This window comes from Vombatus ursinus, unplaced genomic scaffold (assembly GCF_900497805.2).
Source record: "Vombatus ursinus unplaced genomic scaffold, bare-nosed wombat genome assembly UNPS02014773.1, whole genome shotgun sequence".
Lineage (NCBI taxonomy): Eukaryota > Metazoa > Chordata > Mammalia > Diprotodontia > Vombatidae > Vombatus > Vombatus ursinus.
The window spans coordinates 13576156-13596637 of NW_020954551.1; positions in this window are offsets into that span (position 1 = coordinate 13576156).

Genomic DNA, 20482 nt, shown 5'->3' on the forward strand with positions numbered 1-20482 from the left:
AAGACAAGGGAGAGAGAGAAACAGAGAGACAGACAGACAGACAGACAGACAGACAGACAGACAGACACAGAGACAGAGAAACAGAAAGAAACAGAAAGGCAGAGGCAAGAGAAAGAGCCAGAGCCAGAGACAGACAGACAGAGAGACAGAGATACAGACCGAGAAGATGATAGAGGGAACATTCTTCTGGAGAATACACAATTGGAACGGTATTACCTGTGCATGTAGAGAGGTTTGTCTTGGTAAGGAGGACTTTATGTGCCAAGGGAATGAAGGAGGAGATAGTGGTAGAAGGCATTTGAATGATGTGAGATAAGGATTAGATGAGAGGAAGCTCATGGTGAAAGGCCTTAGTTTTTTCAGTGAAATATGAGGCAAAGTTCTCAGTTGAGAGGGTGGTGAGAAGGAGAGTCATGGTGGGTTTGAGGAAAAAAGAACAGAGGTGGAAAAGGTGCAACAAATGGCCAGTGGGTTGGCGAATCAATTTGGTGGAATCTCCAGGGTCAAAGACTCCTCCGTTTGGTATTTAAAGCCCCTCACAACCTGATTTCAACCTAAAAAATAGATTATTATATTCTACTTCACACTTTCTGAGGTCCATCCCAAATGACCTTGCTGTTGCTTGCAGGAGGCATTCCACACAGGACAGCCCCACCTCTACCTGATTCACACAGGTTCATTCATGAAATCCACTCCTTCTCCACTTTTGTATTTAGCTCCCCTCAAAACTCAGCTCAAGGATCACTTTCTACATGAAGCCTTTCCTGATCCATCCAGGTACTTGTGCCTTCCCACCAAAACCCAACTCAACCCAGACATTATACACACACACACACACACACACGTACATATATATGTACACACACATACACACACACATATATATTAATACACTTATGTATGTACATGTTAGCTACCCCTAATAACATGTGAGCTAAAGGGCAGGGACTATTTCATTTTTTCTTTGTATTTCTAACATTGGAGTGAGCTGGTCTAGGAATGAGGGAGATCTGGATTCACGTTCTGCCTCTGACACATACTGGCTTCATGACCCTAGGCTAGTCATTCGACTTTTAAGTGCATTGGGTAAATGTCTAAGACTAAGTTGTAGAAAAAATGTGGAGGAAGCTCCTCATTGGGATCTTGCTACATCAATAAAATCCAAGACCCATTCACTCTCCTCATCTCCAGAGCTTAGCACGGCATGGAACACAGGGCAGGCACTTAGTAAGTGCTTGTTGACTGGCTGATTGATTGGTTGGTCCTGTAAACACTTCATGACGGGACAGAATTCCTTCAGACATGTTCAGAACCTTTGATCTCCTCATGTTCAGAGGGGGAAGAGATGACCCAACTTTCACACCAACTCAAATAGACCATCACAGTCCACCCTTAACATAGGGGAAGGAACCCACATAGTTCTCTCTGCTGTAGTCCAGCTGTCACAGGTTTGTTCATCTCTCTCTCTTTTTTTTTTTAGGCAGTTGGGGTTAAGTGACTTGCCCAGGGTCACACAGCTAGTAAGTGTCAAGTGTTTGGTCTGAGGCTGGATTTGAACTCAGGTCCTCCTGACTTCAGGGCCAGTGCTCTATCCACTGCGCCACCTAGCTGCCCCAGTTTGTTCATCTCTTACAAAAATTATGTATATTTGGGGAGCAGTGGGGTGGAGGCTCAGGCAACAGTTCTCTTTGCCTGGAATGCACAGTATGATTAGAAAAGTGGTAAGCAACAAGGCTGGGATGCTAGTGCAGTGGAAATAAATTTTTATTCAGAGTCCAAAGCCCTGGGATTGAAGCCTGGCTCTTCTATTTCCTGTCTACGTGACTTTGGACGAATCACTTTACGTGTTTGAGACTCAGTTTATCTATCTATAAATAAAGAAGTTGGAATAGATGATCCCCAAGGCTCTATCCAGCTCAAAATCTATGACCCAGGGGTTGTGGGCAATTCTGGAAGAATTTGGAAGACCTTAAACATGAAGCTTAAGAATTTAAACTTCACTCAGCAAGCAATAAGGAGTCAATGAATATATATTATATATATTTTGGTGAGGCAATTGGGGTTAAGTGACTTGCCCAGGTTCAAACAGCTAATGAGTGTTAAGTGTTTGGTCTGAGGCCGGATTTGAATTCAGGTCCTCCAGACTTCAGGGTCGGTGCTCTGTCCACTGCACCACCTAGCTGCCCCTTCAATGAATATTTTGAGTGATGTATCTGAATGTCAGCAATATGAAGGATGAGTTAGAAGGGTGGGATCAGAGATCGAAATACATAGGATCTTAAATTCAGAGCTGGAAGAGAGCTCAGAGGCTAGAGAGTTCAATCACTTTTTTTTTAGGTAGGGAGAAAACTGAAACCCAGAGAGTTTAAGTGATTTAGCTAAGGTCATAGAGGTGGTATTTGAATCTGGGTCCTCTAATTCAAAATCTATCTTTCTACCAGACCATACCCATACATTAGGATACTGCATTAATCCAAGCAGATGGAAATAACACCTGTATTAAGGTAGCAGCAGTAGAAAGAAAAAGGAGGGACAGAATTGAAAGTTATTATGTGAGTACAATCAAAAGGGCCAGAGCCTTAACTAGGGTAGGATGCTGAAGGTTTTGTCCTAGGGGCACCAAAATTTAGAGGGCATTGATTATATTTGCAGATCTTTGGCAGAATCAAAACACTCAAGCTTAGTTTCTCATTAGTCAAAATCATGAGTTGAATATGAAGCTACAGGAGCATTGCCCTTCCTTCTGACTTGGTGCCATACCAACCCATCCAGATGTCCCCAACATCAGCCTTACTATGTCCTGGTTCTCCCTTTGTCCTTCTTCCCTCCACCTCTCCTTTCATGACACTTAACCCTTGGTGCAAACATTGATAATTATGACTCCAGATGAGATATATTTACTGATTGGATGTAAGAAATGAGGGAAAAGAAATGTCAGAGAACCCCAAAGTTTCAAATATGGAGAAATGAACAAGCAGTAGTGCCATTGACAGTAAGAACCATTTCAGGACCTGAGATCATCTTATCAACTTGATGGGACTGACCCATCGCCTGTGATCTCTTTCAGTGAGTCCAAAGCAAATTCAGCCCATTAGGACTGTCAATAGCAGACCTAGGTATGTATGATGGAGGCAAAACCCTGAATGACAATAAGGGAACATGGGTGACATATACCCCCCAACTGGTCCTGCTGAAGCTAAATTAAGATTGTTTTTCTGATTAAAATTGGGAACATTTTTTTTTAAACAAGAGCTGGCAATTTGGAGAAGTAGGAGGACTCCCTCTGAGTGCTTTTATTTTTAACACCATTATTTATCATTTGTGAAGGGAGGGATATATAAAAAAATGCTGCCTCACTAATAAAAATAAAAAAAAGATGGATTCTTGGAACAACAACAAAAAGAAAACTAAGTCATTTTAGAGAGCCTTAGGCTATATCTACCTGCATAGTCAGAGCTGAACCAATAAATATGGCAAACACTGAGGCAAAACTCCCTAGTTGGTCAATTTGGTCAGAATAGCTGAATCACATGTAAATACAGACCCTGCCATAAGAATATGAATTAATGTACTCTAGAAACATGACTTGACACAATCCTAGTCCCAGAGAATGGATGATAAAGCATAATATCCTCCTCTAGGCAGAGAGGCAGACAGCCAGATGTTGCATATATTTTCAGGTTCAGTTACTTTGTCAACTTGGTTTTGCTTAACCATTTTACCCTTTTACAAGGGAGAATTCAGTGTGTATGTTTCTGTGTGTGTGTGTGTGTGTGTGTGTGTGTGTGTGTGGACTGTAGTGTAAAAACAAAAAAACTTTAATAAATCTTTAAAAATTTAAAATAAAGTGTATCTTAATTTTCTTCCTTCCTTCCATTTATAAAGTCTTACCTGAAGTGATGTAATTTGTCCAGGATTGCACAAAAAATTGTCTTTGTGGTAAAATTCAAACTCAGGTCTTCCTGATTCCAGATTCAGCACCATATCCACTCCATCTGAGCAGGGTCAGGCCATAGAGTACAGATAAATACAGTTGATGGCCTTTGCAGACTGGGTCTTGAATGGAGCAGATGAAATAACCATTTCACATCATTGATTGTGTATATTTTAAACACCTATGACAGGGAAATTGACTTATACTCCTTCCAGTATTTCACTCATGGGCTAAAGAGCTTTTACAACTTACTTTTAAATAGTTCAACATTCATTTGCCTTCAGTGGTTTCCTGTAGCCAACAAGATAATATTTGTCCTCATTAGATCATTTTATGAAGCCTGCTCCTCAGACCTTGGCTCATATTTCCCTTCTAGGACCCTCCTCTCCAGCTGACCTAGTCTACTGGCATTCCACTCAATACATTTTCTTGCCTGTCCATTTTTCTGTCACCCCTTTTCATGACTCAAATATTTTCTTCTCTCTTGTCTATCTAAATCCTTACCATCCTTCCAAGCTCAGCTCAAATCCCACCTCCTTTAGGAAGCTCTCCCTCACCACTTCACCCACACAGTGGACTTTTCTGTTTCTATTCTCCTTTTTTCTACATTGTTTTCTACACTTCTCATTTGGTTCTTCAAGTGGAATAATGTCTCTTGACAGTAGGTGGGTGCCAGTGTAACACGTGGGCTATATATCAATCATCTCTTGCTCTCACTGTGTGATGACCCTCCACAAAGGTTTATTGGGTGATTGTGACATAGAGATGAGCCAGGGTTTCATTGGCAGTAAGGAGGAAGAAGGAAGACTTCATAGGATCATTGGGTTTTTTATCCAAAAAGGAATTTAAAAGTCAGAGTGCTGGGCCTGGAGTCAGGACTCATCTTCCCAAATTCAAATCTGCCTTCAGACCCTTACTGCCTGTGTGACCCTGGGCAAGTCATTTTACCCTGTTTGCCTCAGGTTCATTTGTGAAATGAGCTAGAGAAGGAAATGGATAGAGCATTGGGCCTGGAGTCAGGAAAACTCACCTGCCTGAGTTCAAATCTGGCCTCAGACACTTGCTTTGTGACCCTGGGCAAGTCACTAAACTCTGCCTCAGTTTCCCCCTTTCTAAAATGAGCTGGAGAAGGAAACGTCAAACCACTTTACTATCTTTGCCAAGACAACCCCAAATGGCATCACAAAGAATCAAACATGATTGAAATAACTTAACAGATGAAAACAAGGGGCAAGAAGTGAATGAAATAATCTCTCCCACTTTTGACAGGGGGCAAGTGGCATAGTCAGAATTTGAACCCACTTCTTCTGACTCTAGATCTCATTCTTTTCATTACAATAAGATGTTTTAAAAACATGTTTATTTTCATTTGTGCTTTATGGTTTATAAAGTGCTTTCATATTCATCATCTCATTAAGTCTTCGCAAAAGCCACTGTGAGGTGAGTAGTGGAAGATTTAATATAATTTCCATAACTTGATTTATAAACCTTAAAGCCTTCTTTTTTTTTTTGGCTCCTGACTTGTGATTTAATCAGTAGAATCAACATGAATTTATTAAGCATTGACTAAGTGCCTGCCACTCCAGCTTAGGAATTTCCCTCCACAGATGAAGACCTACAACTATTTTGTAATTTACAGTTTTAGAGAGCTATCTAGGGTACTGAATAGTTAGTGACTGGCCCAGTGTCACATGGCTAGTATGTGACAGAGGGAAGATGTGATCCCAAGTCTTACTGACTGTAAGGCAGGCCCTTTATCCCTTGTGTCTCTCAGGGCCCTAGACAATTGTAGGTATTATTATTGTTTTTATGAAGATGCATTTAAGGAAAATGAGGCGCAGAGAAGATGTAGCTATTGTCAGAGCTGAGACCAAACATTCATGTTTCATTCTCTACATTGGGTTTCTTTCCTCTCTAGCATGCTACTTCATAAATTGAACCACACAAGTTGGTACTCTATACAGACCATATTCACAAGTTACTTGATGGTTCTCCCACTAAACTTTCTCCTGTAGACACAGCCAAAGTTGATTTGATCTTCTAGAGGAAAGAAGAGTATAGGGTCTTTGCCTGTAACCTTAATGATAGAGAGACAACCTGGATGAGAAAACTCCCTGTACCAATACAGGTCAACACCTTCTCTACAATTGATAGTATTGAGAGTTGTGAGAGCACTGATGGGTTAAAAGTGACTGTGGGCAAGTCACATACCCTCTCTGTGCTTTGGTATCCTCTTTTGTAAACTGAGGAAGCTGAGTTCAATAGGCTCTAAGGTCTCCTCCAGTTCTAGCTCCTTGTGTTGTTCAGTCATGTTTGACTCTTCATGACCCCATTTTCTTGGCAAAGATATTGGAGTGGTTTGCAATTTTTTGGTTTTGCCATTTTCTTCTTTAGTTCATTTTACAGATGAAGAAACTGAGGCAAACAGGGTTAAGTGACTTGCCCAGGGTCATACAACTAATTAAGTGGCTGAGGCCAGATTTGAACTCAGGTCCTCCTGACTCCAGGACCAGCTCCCTATGCACTGTGCCACCTAGCTGTCCAAACTATGCTTCTTTGATCATACATGTTCATCCAGTGATACCCAGAGAATATGTGTCAAGAGGTGGGTCGCAAACCCAGGCCTTTCTAGCTCTGAGGATAGCTCAGTATCAATGACAACAGGGCTCCAACAATCCTGCTATGGTCAAAATAGTTAAAACAAAATTAAACACATATACAAGTCTGCAAATGTTAGTAACGTCATCTATTTTGAAGTGAGCTGTTTTTGACCATTTGGAAACCCTTTCAGTTCCCAGATTCTCGTTTGAATTTCCAACTGGTTGGATTATTTCTGTCCCTATTCCCACATCTTATCTTATAAAAAATGACCTTCAAAAATTAAAATGAATGCCCCCTCCCCGACTTAAATTCTGTTTAGATTATACATTCTGGTTGGGACTAGAACCTCTGTAAGCACCATTCACTGGCCAGTATCACCCAACTCCCTCCCTTCCGGCTTCAGTTTCTAATGGCTTCCAGTATGTTGCTATCAGGCACACTGTAGGCTTCTGCCCTTAGTTAGCAGTTTCCTTTAGATGTTAACAATCTTCAGGCTCAAATCAGCTTCTCAATTCCATTGAAGCCCAAATTATTTTGTTGTCGTTCTCACCAGGGAATGCAGTTACTATTAAGGTTAAGTTGGAGAGTTTTTGCAATGAATGGACTTTGTTTTTCCACCCCTCACCCCACACCTGCCTCTTCTTAGTTCATAACCCCAGTTATACCATCCAGGAGGTATGGGTATATGCATGTAGAAGCAGAAACCAATCCGCACGTAAGCAGAATGACAAATGCTTGATTCCACTGTCATTCTCCATTAAGGGGCAAGGACATGTTTTCCTCAGCATTTTCTTCCCCCACAGAATGAGATGGCACTGAGGTAGGGTGGGTCTGGAGCAAAGAAAAGGATGTTTAATTTTGTGAGAGGCTGGGGAGCTCGGCTTTTCTACACGTTTCTGTCTTAATGTCTTTTCCCAGAGACCCCAAAGGGGTAGAAGTTATAACCCTGGAAAGGACAATGTAAAGGGTCGGGAAAGGACAAAGCTGGCACAGTGATATTTTAAAAGAATACGCAATCCATTGCTGGGTGTCTGACAGAGCATTGCTGCTCAGCCTGCCAGGAGACAGCTTGCATGCCAAGGAAGATGTTTCGGGAAACCAGAGGCATTCCTCTGGGGAAACTGTTATCAAAGAAACGATTAAGGAGGAACTTTCTGGGGTCAATCTGAATTCCCTTCTAATTTTTGCTGCCTGGTACAGACAGTTTTGCTCTTGAGTAGACATTGATTATTAAATGGAGACTTGCCCACCTGAACTGCGGCTCTGAGTCTATAGTTTTGTTTTTTTCTCTGCCAAGCCTGGTTTGTGTTTACTTGCAAAACATTTAGAGGGTGGTAAGAGCTCAAAAATGTCATTTGGCCTTTATATAACAATTTCTTTATATTAAATATATTCATGTCTTGAGGAGGAGGCATAAATTTCAGTTCCCTGGGGCAAAGCTTTGATCACCCAGCCCTTGTTAGAACACTGTTATGACTGTTTTTTTGGGGATATTCTAGAGAGGGATGAGTAAAGTTCCAAGTAGAGTGAGATAGTGTTTGAAGTTTCTTTTGATTCTAAGATTTTGTGATTCTTTCTACTATACCAAGTTGCCTCCTTAGATTATCCACTCCCACGAGAGTGAGGGATTATGTCTCATTGATTTTTGTATCTTCTCAAGTGCCAACATTGTCCTCTATACATACTTGGCATTTATTTAGCGTCAATTGGATGGAATGAAATGGCATGCATTCTCTTTGAATTGAATATATTTGGCACATCTCGGTCAAATATTTTTCATCCTTCTAATTCTTTACCCCATGAGCATGTAGATCCAAGTCATGAAGGAGAGTATTACTAAAACTTATGTCCATCCTAGAGAATTAACATATGGCTCTAGGAGAAACCTTCATGTGCCACAAAGACAGGAGAATAAAACTAGGCATAATACTTTGCTGAGACCTGAGAGCAAGGGACTTTGGGAATCCCTTTGTAAGGAATTTCATAGAAACATAAGATCATAGATTTAAAGCTGAATGGAGACTTAGAGGCCACTAAGTCTAATAACCTCATTATAAAGATGTGGAAACTGAGGCACAGAGAAGGTGACTTGGCAAGAGTCAGTAAGTTAAGGTATGATTTGAGCCCAGGACTTCCTGATTCCAAGTCCAGTGATTTATCCACTACTCCTCTGGAATTGAATTCATTGAAATGAAATTGAATACATACAGATCAAGATGTCAATCCCTGAAAAGTACAAATGATACTATTAAACCATTGTTAAGGAAAATGCAAAAGTTCCATTGAAAATGAAGCTCTCATTTCCCTTTAGGTCAAGAACATTGGCAAAGGTGACAAAAAATGGTAGTACGCAGTATTGAAGAGGCTGAGGAAAGTTAGGCACACTAACTGGAGGTGTAAATTGGTTCAACCATTTTGGAAAGCAATTTGGAACTATGCTGAAAGTGATTAAAATGTCCATGCCATTTGACCCAGAAAGATTACTGCTAGGATTATACCTGAAGGAGGCCAAAAAACAAAAAGAAAGGTCTGATAAATGCCAAATATTTGTAGCAGCACTTTATAATAGCAAATAAGTAGAAACAAAGTAGATGCCCATCAACTATGGAGTGGAAAAACAAATTATAGTACATAAATGAGAGTCTTTGGGTGTAGAACATGGCATATAATGTCAGACAATTGAATGTTAGTTAGTTTTGCAGAATTCCCCTTCCCTCTTTTTAAAGATGGCTGGGAGGCTTATAGGATTTTGGAAATAATGTAAAACAAATATATCAAAAATCATTTAAAACAAAACTTTTAAAAAGGAAAGACGTGAAAATTTAAAGCCTGAAAAATATATATGTGTGTGTGTGTGTGTGTGTGTGTGTGTGTGTGTGTGTATTAATCTAAGATAACATAATGGCCTACAAAATTCCAGTTAATTAATATACTTGAGAAGAGGTAACCAAACCTTGAAAACAAGAAAAGAAGGATTTGGTTTGACTTGTGATAAGGAAATTAAGCCTCCAATGCAGTAGTTCAATCCATTTCCACCTATCTCTGACCTTCTCTTCCTACTCTACCTGAAGGCTATCTGGTTTGACATTTTGCCAATTTGTAGTTTGATGATTTCCATCATTCTCTATATCTACATAATTTTTATATTTCGATAATTTCCTTAATCAAAATTCTCTAAATTTCCTCTTCTTTACTTCTATGTTTGAATCTTTTCCCTTAGGTCTGCCAGTAATACTGAAGAGTACCCATAGACATTTATTATCCCTATTGATGGCATCTAACACCAGAGGAGTTACTGGCCACTTTGCTCTTGGATCATGGAATCAGAACTACAAAGGGCCTTAGATGTTTGGGTCAACAAGAAGAAAAAACTGAAGCCCAGACAATTTGAACAACTTATTCTAGTTCACATAGAAGGGACTTGGCAGAGCTAGAATTCAAACCCAGGTCAATCAATCAATTAATAAACATTTATTGAGAAGAGACAATGTGATATAGTACCTAGAGAACTGGCCTTGAAGCCAATGAAAACTGAAATCACAAATGACTTGGCCAGGGTCACACAGCGAGTAAATGTCAAGGACAGGATTTGAATTTAGGTCTTCTTGAGTTTAAATCAAGTGCTTTTTCCTCTGTGCCTTTTAAATGCTAGTACATAGGAAAAGAGAAGAGGCTCTGGAGTTAAAGGATCTGGGTTCAAATCCCACTTCAGATACATATTGGCTATGTGCCTTAGAGCAAGGCACTTGACCCATCAGTAATCTAGACAACTCTCTCATTCTATGAATTGTCAATGAAAGCAAAGATCCAGGTCCTATCACTCTCCTCCCATAAGCCAGATGTCAGTGATACAGGTAGAAAAATGAGGTAGTTCTTGACCTGAAGTAGCTTACTTTTACTGAAACATCTGTCCTCTGATGTTAAATCTCTTCTGTATCACCATAATGCCTCATAACATCAAGGAATGTATTTATTTTAATCCATTGAAATTAAATAAGCAAAAAGAGAAATGGAATTGGAATAAGAAACATGATTTTTTTCACTGACTACTGATGTGACCTTGGGAAAATTATTTTCCCTCTCTGGTTCTCAGTTTTCTCATCTGTTAAATGATGTTGGACCAGAAGACCTTGAAGAAACTTTCCAGTTCTCAATTGTACATAAGATGTGTGTGTTATAAGAAACAGGCACCATCACTGTTGCAGGAAGCAAAGGGGAAAAAAAAAGTCATATCATGCGCCAATGAGTCGGAGAGCCTCTTAAAAGACATTGGACACTGAACTATTTCAGAACATCACTGGAGATCTGTAGCTAAGCTCTCCAGTGGCAGCCTTCTAGCTAAAAGGCTTCCACTCAAGTGCTTTGGATCATGTAAGTTTGTTTAAGATGCATAATTCATGAAGAGTACATAACACCATCCTTGAATAACTTTTCACTCACCATGGGTTGATAGGACTCAGACTGACTGAAGAGCGTGACTCCTAAAATCAGACATTATCACAACTCTGTGGCATGGGAGGGGACAGATAGTACTGATCTCTTCATTGTCTTTTCCTCCGCTCCCCCACTCCTGGTTCTTTTGGGTAAGAAACATTTTGGGGGGTCCAGATTTGGGTTTTTCAGCTATGTAGATAATTCTTAATGGGGTGGAAATTGCCTCCACCAATGCCAATCACAATTCTCTGTAACCAGAAGATCGTAATTCCAGAGTTGAAATGGACCTCAGAAGATTTCTATTCCAACCCCCTCACACTTTCCCAAGGTCACACAAACAGTGTCAGAGGTGAGTTTTAAACCCAGTGTTCTTTTGCATTGTATTAACTCCCATCTCTTCTACCCTGGAAAGATCTTCCTTTACAGGTAGCTAAGCAGTACTGGATGAGTGCTGGACTTGGAGTTAAAAAGACCTGAATTCAAATCCAGTCTCAGTTGCTTACTAGCTGTGTGACCCTAGGGAAGTCACTTAACCTCATCTATTTTCTTATCTGTGAAATGGGAATAATAATGGCATCACCCTCCCCGGGTGGTTATGAGAATCAAATGAAATAAAAGGTATAGAGTGACTTTATAAATTATAGCTATTATAGCTATTATCATTTGTAGTCTGGGCACTGAGAATTCCTTGGAAGTCCTGAGAGGAGAAGTATCTTGCTAGGGGTCACAGAGACAGACTGTGTCAGAGATATGTCCAGAACCCAGGTCTTCCTGGTGCCACCCCTCCCCTCCACCCTTTCCTGGGTGTGTAGTATGTTTTAGTGGAGAGAGTATTGGATTGGGAATCAGAAGACTCACCCTGTTGTTTGCTACCTAACAACCCTAAAGTCTTGGGGCCCAGTTTCTTCAGCTATAAATGGAGGGTATTGGCTGAGAAGACCTTTGGATACTCTTTCCAATGTAGATCTACAATGCTAGGGATTTCTAACCAAGCTTTAGTCACTGAATGGGTGTTGCCTCAAAGACCAATGTCTCCCATTGCATCTGGGGCCATGTCCAGTCATTCTGATCTATATCTTGCCACTGGACCCAGATGGCTCTGTAGGAGAGAGTGAGGCTGGTGACTTTGCACAGCCCCACCTCACTTAAATACAATTCACTTGCAAGTCCAGACATCACCTTTCTGACGTTATTGGTCCTCTTTGAGAACTTGGGACAAACAAAAACAGCAGCAATGCTAGGGCCTCAGATATGCCTCTCATTAAGGATCTTAATGGTGCTTATTCTTAGGAAGGCAAACTTGTCTGCTGCTCATATGTCCTTCAAAACCCAGAAGAAAAGACACTGAGAACGTCACTGAATTAACCACATCTTCATCCACCATAAATAAAGTAGGAAGCAGGAACTCACTTCTCTGCACACATGCTCCACTTCTATGGCTAAGAGGAAAATGAAAAACCTAGGGCATAAATTCATCTCTGCTCCCGCCTCCTTGTTTTTCAGTTGACACCCAGGGAAGTTAACAACTCTCTCCCTGGAATCCATATGGTTGGCCTACTTTATTTGTCATTCCAGTGTTCAACCCCAGCATAATAGTCAATTTAGGAATGATTTATGGTGTTGGCGGTAGGACTGTGATGGGGAGGAGTTGCTGAGAGGCCACACAATAAAGTTTATTTTGAGGATACCATTGTTAGAGCTGTAATGTACCCAAAATAGCTTTCTCTTAGGAAACTTTGATTATTATTTCATTGGGGTTTTTTACACTATTTTTTCCTTTTTTTGTTGTGTGGTCATAACAACACCTTTCTATAAATCTGTCAAGGCTATGAAGGACACGATTGCTCCCTCCTAGACTCTGAGGAGACCAAACCTCTTGAATTTTAGGGTTTGCTTTTGTGAGGTCAGGGATCAGATTCTTAACAGATGCCCTTACTACGGTTGGTTGATTCACTCTATATCTTCTATCTTGGAAAAAGGCTTCCTTCAGAGAGAGCTAAATGGTACAGTTAATGAGCACTGGCCTTAGAGTCAGGAAGGCCTGAGTTCAAATGAAGTCTTAGATATATAATAGCTGTGTGACCTCAGACAAGTCACTTAACCTGTGTCTTCCTCACTTTCCTCATCTGCACAACAAAGATAATAATAAAACCTCCTTTCTAAAGTGGTTATGAGAATGAAGTGACATATGCATTTTGCAATTACCATTGTCATTAGAATTTCTGGGAGTGAGGAGAATAATTGATCCAATAAAAAAAATCCTGACTTCTTAGCCTAATATTCAAAGCCACTTCATCAGAGGGCCTAGGTTTGAATCCCAGCTCTATTACTTCAACCAAGAGGCATGTATTAAGTACTTACATGTGTTAGGTACTGAGGCACTGGGGATAAAAGTGTAAAGAATAAAACAATCCTTACTGGCAGTGAGCTTATGTTTTGATAGCAGCTAGGTAGCACAGTGCGTACATGAACGACCTGAAATCAGGATGAATTTTGTCCAGTTCCTGTTTGAGATATTTACTATATCTGTGACCCTGTGAGAGTCACTTAACCTCTGCCTGCCTCAGTTTCCTCATCTGTAAATGGGGATAATAATAGCATCTATATCCCAAGGTTGTTGTGAAGATCAAATGAGGTAATTGTAAAGAACTTTGCAAATTTTAAAGCAGTATATAAATGTTAACTATTATTACTAATGGAGGGATGATATAATATATAATGTATGTATATATGTATATATATGTATATATGTATATATATGTGTGTATATGTATATATATATACACATACATATATAAATATATAGACACATATAAATACAGAAATGAATATAGAATTAATATAAAGTGAATAAAGGCAAATACAAAGTAAATATAAGGCATTTTGGGAGAAAGCATTTTAGTATTTGGGGTATCAGGAAAGGTAGAGGATGGTACTAGAGTTGTGCCTTAGAGGAAGAGAGGGACTCTGTGAAACTGAAGTAGAGGGAATGCACCCCAGGCATGTGGGATGGCCAATGCAAAGGCAAAGAGATGGGAGATGAAGAATCCTATTGGAGGAATAGAGATAAAAGCATGCTGGCTGGATTGCAGAGTTCAGGACTGGGAGCAGTGTCTATATGGCTGGAAAGGCAGGTTAGGGTCAGATTTTACAGTCTAACCAAAGTTTGTACTTTATTCTAGAGGCAATAGGAAGCCACTGGAATTGATTGAGTAGGGAAGTCACACGAGCAGATCTGCACTTGAGGAAAATGACTTTGGCAGCTGTGTGTCAGCTCAACTAGAGACTTGAGGCAAGGAAAGAGACTTGAGGCAAGGAAACCAATTAGGAAGCTGTGGTAATAATCAAAGTGAGAGGCGATGGGGACCTGAACTCTGGTAGTAGCTTTGTGAGTGGAGAGAAAGGGTCAGATGGGAGAGATGTTATGAAGGTAGAAATGACTGGGCATGTGGAATAAGGGAGAGTGAGGGGTCTAGGATAATGCTGAGTCAATTAGGCTTTGGGGACCTTAACTTCCTAATCTACACCCATGGGAAGTTGGACTTGCCTCTGAGGTTCTTGTCAAAGCTGAATCTTCAATACTATCATTTCTTTGTTTAGAGAATCCCATCTCCTTTCTAGTTCAAAATGGTCTCTTTTCACTTTGCATAGGTGAATTTGACTTACAGATAAAAGGTGGAGTAAGTTATAGTGACTAATCTTTCATATATGGGTTGGAATAGATGACTCAAAATCTTTGATTCTCCCATTCTGTCATCAGCAGCCAGATGTGTCACAGCCTTTCAAGGTTGGACTAGACTTCCCAATGGTCAGGCTGCATTCAATCTGACCATTTAAATTGGCACCTGAGGACTCTGCCTAGCTCCTGGGGAGTTAGGTATGCCACTTGATGGTTTTCTCTAAGTCAGGTTTTCTTAACGATTTCTACTCACTAAGTTTTCCCTTCATGTCTCACACTCTTTAGGAAGAAATAGGGAACTGCATCTTTCCCTAGACATTTTTTTTAATTTTATTTTTTAATTTATTTTTAGTTTTCAACATTCACTTCCACAAGATTTTGAGTTCCAAATTTTCTCCCAATCTCATCCCTTCCCCCCACCCCAAGATGGCATGCATTCAGTATACCACTTCCCCTAATCTGCCCTCCCTTCTATCTCACCTCCCCTTCTCTTATCCCCTTCCCCTTCTATTTTCCTGTAGGGCAGGATAGATTTCTATACCCCATTTCTTGTGTTTCTTATTTCCCAGTTGCATGTGAAAACAATTTTTTTTTAACATGTGTTTTTAAAACTTTGGGTTCCAAATTTTCCTCCCTCCCCACCCACACTCATTGAAAAGGCAAGCAACTCGATACAGGTTATACATGTGTAGTCATGCAAAACATTTCCATAGTAGTCATGTTGTGAAAAACTAAGTATATTTCCCTTCATCCTATCCTGCCCCCCCATTTATTCTATTCTCTCTTTTGACCCTGTCCCTCCTCAGAAGTATTTGCTTCTGATTACTCCTCCCCCAATCTGCCCTCCTCTCTATCATTCCCCTACTCTCTTGTCCCCTTGCCCCCCTATTTTCCTGTAGGGTACGATAGATTTCCATACTCAATTGAGTGTGTATGTTATTCCCTCCTTAAGCCAAATCTGATGACAATAAGATTCACTCATTCCCTCTCACCTTCCCCTGTTTCCCCTCCACTATAAAAGTCTTTTCTTGTCTGTTTTATGTGAGATAATTTACCCCATTCTACCTCTACCTGTTTTCCTTCTCCCAGTATAATCCTCTCTCACCTCTTAATTTTATTCTCCAGATATCACTCCTTCATCTTCAACTCACCCTGTGCCATCTATCTGTCTATCTATCTATCTATCTATCTATCTATCTATCTATCTATCTACATACATATAATTTTTACCCTCCAACTACCCTAATACTGACAAAGGTCTCATGAGTTACAAATATCATCTTTCCATGCAGGAATGTAAACAGTTCAACCTTAATAAGTCTCTTATGATTTCTCTTTCCTGTTTACTTCTTCATGTTTCACTTGAGTCTTGTATTTGAAAGTCAAATTTTCTATTCAGTTCTAGTCTTTTCATCAAGAATGCTTGAAAGTCCCCTATTTCACTGAATGACCATTTTTTCCCCTGAAGGATTATACTCAGTTTTGCTGGGTAGGTGATTTTTGGTTGTAATCCTATCTCTTTTGCTCTCCACAATATTATATTCCATGCCTTCCAGTCCCTTAATATAGAAGCTGCTAAATCTTGTGTTATCCTGATTGTGTTTCCACAATACTCGAATTGGTTCTTTCTGGCTGCTTGCAATATTTTCTTCTTTACCTAGGAACTCTAGAATTTGGCTACAATATTCTTAAGAGTTTTCCTTTGGGGATCTCTTTTAGGAGGTGATCGGTGGATTCTTTCAGTTTCTATTTTGCCCTCTGGTTCTAAAATATCACTACAGTTTTCCTTGATAATTTCTTGAAAGATGATGTCTAGGCTTTTTTTTGATCATGGCTCTCAGATAGTCCAATAATTTTTAAATTATCTCTGCTGTATCTATTTTCCAGGTCAGTTGTTTTTTCCAATGAGATATTTCACTGTTTTCTGTTTTTTCATTCTTTTGAATTTGTTTTACAGTGTCTTGATTTCTCATAAAGTCACTAGCTTCCAATTGCTCCATTCTAATTTTTAAAGAAGTATTTTCTTCAGTGAGCTTTTGGACTTCCTTTTCCTGGAGTCAGGAGGACCTGAGTTCAAATCTGGCCTCAGACACATAACACTTACTAACTGTGTGACTCTGGGCAAGTCACTTAACTCCAATTGCCTAAAAAAAAATGCTCTTCAAGGGCAAGGAATACCAAGTGGACTGCCAGAGGGCTCCATGGTAGCCATATAATTTCAGAAGAGAACACATTGAAAGGAAATGGACAAGAGCAGGATGGGATAGAGAAGCATCAGTTGTAGGCCATTCCAAGACTATGAGAACACAACTTCATTTGAGGATTGGTGTCCAATTCAATTTAATTCATAGTCTATACTTTTTTCTTTTCTTTGTCCAAAAATGCTTCATTGATGTCTTTTGTTTTTATGTCCTAGCCATTTCTGGATATAATGCCATTATAAACATCACCCCCTGACCATTGAACCCTCCCTTGTAAAAAATAAATTAAAATGTATACAGTGTTGCTTAGCTGATAGCGTATACACCACTCTGCCCCATTCCCTAATCTTTCAATGGAAAAGGATGTATAATAATAATTTAAATAATCTTAAGATTTCAAAATGCTTCACCTATTTTAACTTATTTAAGCTGCAGAGTAAGTTCATGTAGTAGCATTATTATTAATACCATTTTATAGATGAAAAAACTGAGGCTTAGAGATGTTATGTGACTTTTACAGGGTCACACATCTACTAAACATCTGAGGCCAGATTTGAACTCAATTCTTCTTGACTATAAGTCTAGAACTCTGCCTTTCAGTTTCTTATTATATGTCTTCCTGAAGCAAGATTCAATGGCATTAAAAAAATTCTTTCCAAAGGAAGAATGAACCAACTGAATAAAGAGGATCTTGTCAAATAACATTGCCAGGATCTGCTAGCAGGCCTAGCCACTATGTATCTGAGACAGAACTGGAACCCAGTCTTTCTGGCTCAAAGGCTGACTCTCAACCCACTATCTGGAGAGCTCCCTGCACAGATGAAGTCATAGGTCAATTCCTGCATAGATGAAGTCACAGGTAAAGACCCCCCTGCCCTCTCCAACAAACCAAACCAAACCAAACTTTCAAGATCAGAACTTTTAAACTTAATTCACCCAATGTTTTTGTTCTTATTTTAAAATGGGACTCATTCCAACTCCTTTAATGGGAGACTTGAGTTAAAATATTTGTGGTTCATGACATGTGAAATACAGTAAAAAACAAAACAAAACAAAACAAAAAAATCCCTACTAACTTTGGAGTCAGAAGATCTGGATTCAAATCTGACCTTTAATTCTACCTTTGTGACCTTGGGCAAAGACTTAATCTGTCTGGACCTCAGTTTATGGATTTACAAAATCAGAATGTTGAACGAGGTATCCTCTCTAGTTCTAGATATATGATTCTATGAAAACCCCATCCCCCAATCCCCCCATTCCCAACAGGTAATGCTCCCCTCTTCATTGATCTGTGTTTATTTTTTTTAATGCACTGATATATTTACATATGGTTGCCCTTGGTAGAATGTAAGCTCTTTGAGGCCCAGGATTGTTAAATTTTTGTTTTTTTATTCTAGCACCTACCACAGAGTCTGGCACATAGTAAGCAATTAACAAACAAGTGTTGATTGATTGACTCCCCTTGGCTTGTTTGTTTCTTTTTTGCCTCCACAGAAGGTTGGAAGTCTAGAAAGAATGATTCACTTAAAATATCATTGCTTGCTACCAAACTCAACTTCTATCCAAGGTATAAAGAAATGGATGTGGAATCCTGGATCCTTAGAAGCCAGTTTTGAACCATCAATCAGTTAATCATTTATTAAGAGCTTACTATGTGCCAGGCACTGTGCTCTCTGCATGATCCTTTTTCTGACACCAGTTGCTACCACCTTTCTCTTTCTGCTTCACTGCTGAGACTAAAGCTCAAGGCCCCTGGCTCCCTGACCTCCTAGTGAGATGACCTACCTTGACAAAGGGACTGGAATCGAGTCCTAATGATGTCTATAGTTGTTCAAATATTTATTCAACTTTCTGGTAAAAAAGTTTATAAAGAGGCAGATCAATATGAATTGACCTCTGTACCTTCCTATAAAGGACACTATAAATGTATGCTGCTCTCATTTATTAATTTTGTTCACTATAGGGAGTTTTTTCTATGATGGAAACTGAGAGGAAGATAGGAGAGACAAAGAGCAAATGGCATTCTAGTAACTGTGACCTGATGATTAAAGGATGGCCCAGGGGACATATGATAAATACTTGATGATGATTAGGAATTTGTGATTGCAAATATGAATTTACCAGAAATACACACGCACGCACGTATGCTAAGTTGGCATTTAAATCTGTGATTTGCTTAAAGCAATAGGAAAGGCCTAAATGAGGATTTAAAAACTTTAGTTCTCAAACACTCACACACACATACATCCATATATATATCCATGGTCAGACACACTGTTGGTTATCTTTCCTCTAGAATTAACAATTGCAACTCATCCCCCCAAAGGTGTCATATTCAATGCAGTTTTTTACTTCTGCTCTGAAGAAGAAACACACCTTTAACCATTTGTCACTATTAGGTGAATAAAGAAGGGAATCATGGGAAATTTTAAATTCCTATTGGGACTTTCTTTTCTATTTCTGTCTCTCTGTATCTCTCTCTCTCCATCTTTCTGTCTCTGTCTCTTTCTCTCTCCTCTCTTTCTTTTTGTCTTTCTCCCTGTCTTTCCCTCTGTCTCTCCTCTCTCTGTCACCTCTTTCTGTCTCCTTCCACCCCCCATCTCTCTGTCTTTCTGTCTCCTCTCTCTCTCTGTGTCTCTCTCTCCTCTCTGTTTCCTCTCTTTCTCTTTCTTTGTCTGTCTGTCTGTCTGTCTCTCTCTCTCTCTCTCTCTCTCTCACACACACACACACACACACACACACACAGAATGGTTGGTTTCTTTCCTCAGATGGAGTTACAAGAAACTCAGTGAATTCCAGTGGAGCTTAAAAACTCACCTCTAGTAAAGGAAACAGCTTTCAAGTTGTTCTATGATCAGGGGAAGCAGGAGAGGATGTACCCAGAATTTAGAAACTCATAAAATACGTGTGTGTGTGTGTGTGTGTGTGTGTGTGTGTGTGTGTGTGTAACCATTCTTTCCTTTCCTATGTAGAGAAAACTGGAAGTTTTCCAGGAGTCACTGAACAGAACTCGTCAGTCACTCTGTCTGCATTTAGATTGTAAACTCCTGAAGAATAGGGACTGCCTTTTGCCTCTTTTTGTATCCCCAGTGCTTAGCACAATGCCCAGCACATAGTAAGAACTTAATAAATATTGATTGATTAATTATGAGTGGTAGACTGATTAATCCCTTGTCATTAGGGGGTATAGAACTTGTGTCAGAGAGGCAGCATGTTACAACCTATCCCATACTCCTATTCTCAGGGATTTTCTTATCCCAGAACTCTTCTGTGGATAGAATTCAAGCTTCAGATCCTGCTTTTAACATTTACTAGCTATAGGACACTGAGCAAGTCACCTGACCTCTCTGGGCCTCAGTTTCCTCATCTGTAAAATGGGGATAATGATACTTGTACTACCTCACCAAGTTGTTGTTAGGATCAAATAAGATAACATAGTCAAAGCGCGATATAATTATCAGTTATTATTATGTATTATGATATTCACAAATGTTCCCATTTACAAGGAGGTGGAGTTAGCATTTTGGTAGATCATGATGATCTAGGAATGAGTATTCTTTTCACAGATAGCAGATAGCAGAGATCTCTTTTGCCTTCTCAAATGTACAGTTCTAGTTCATGTGTTCCCATAAA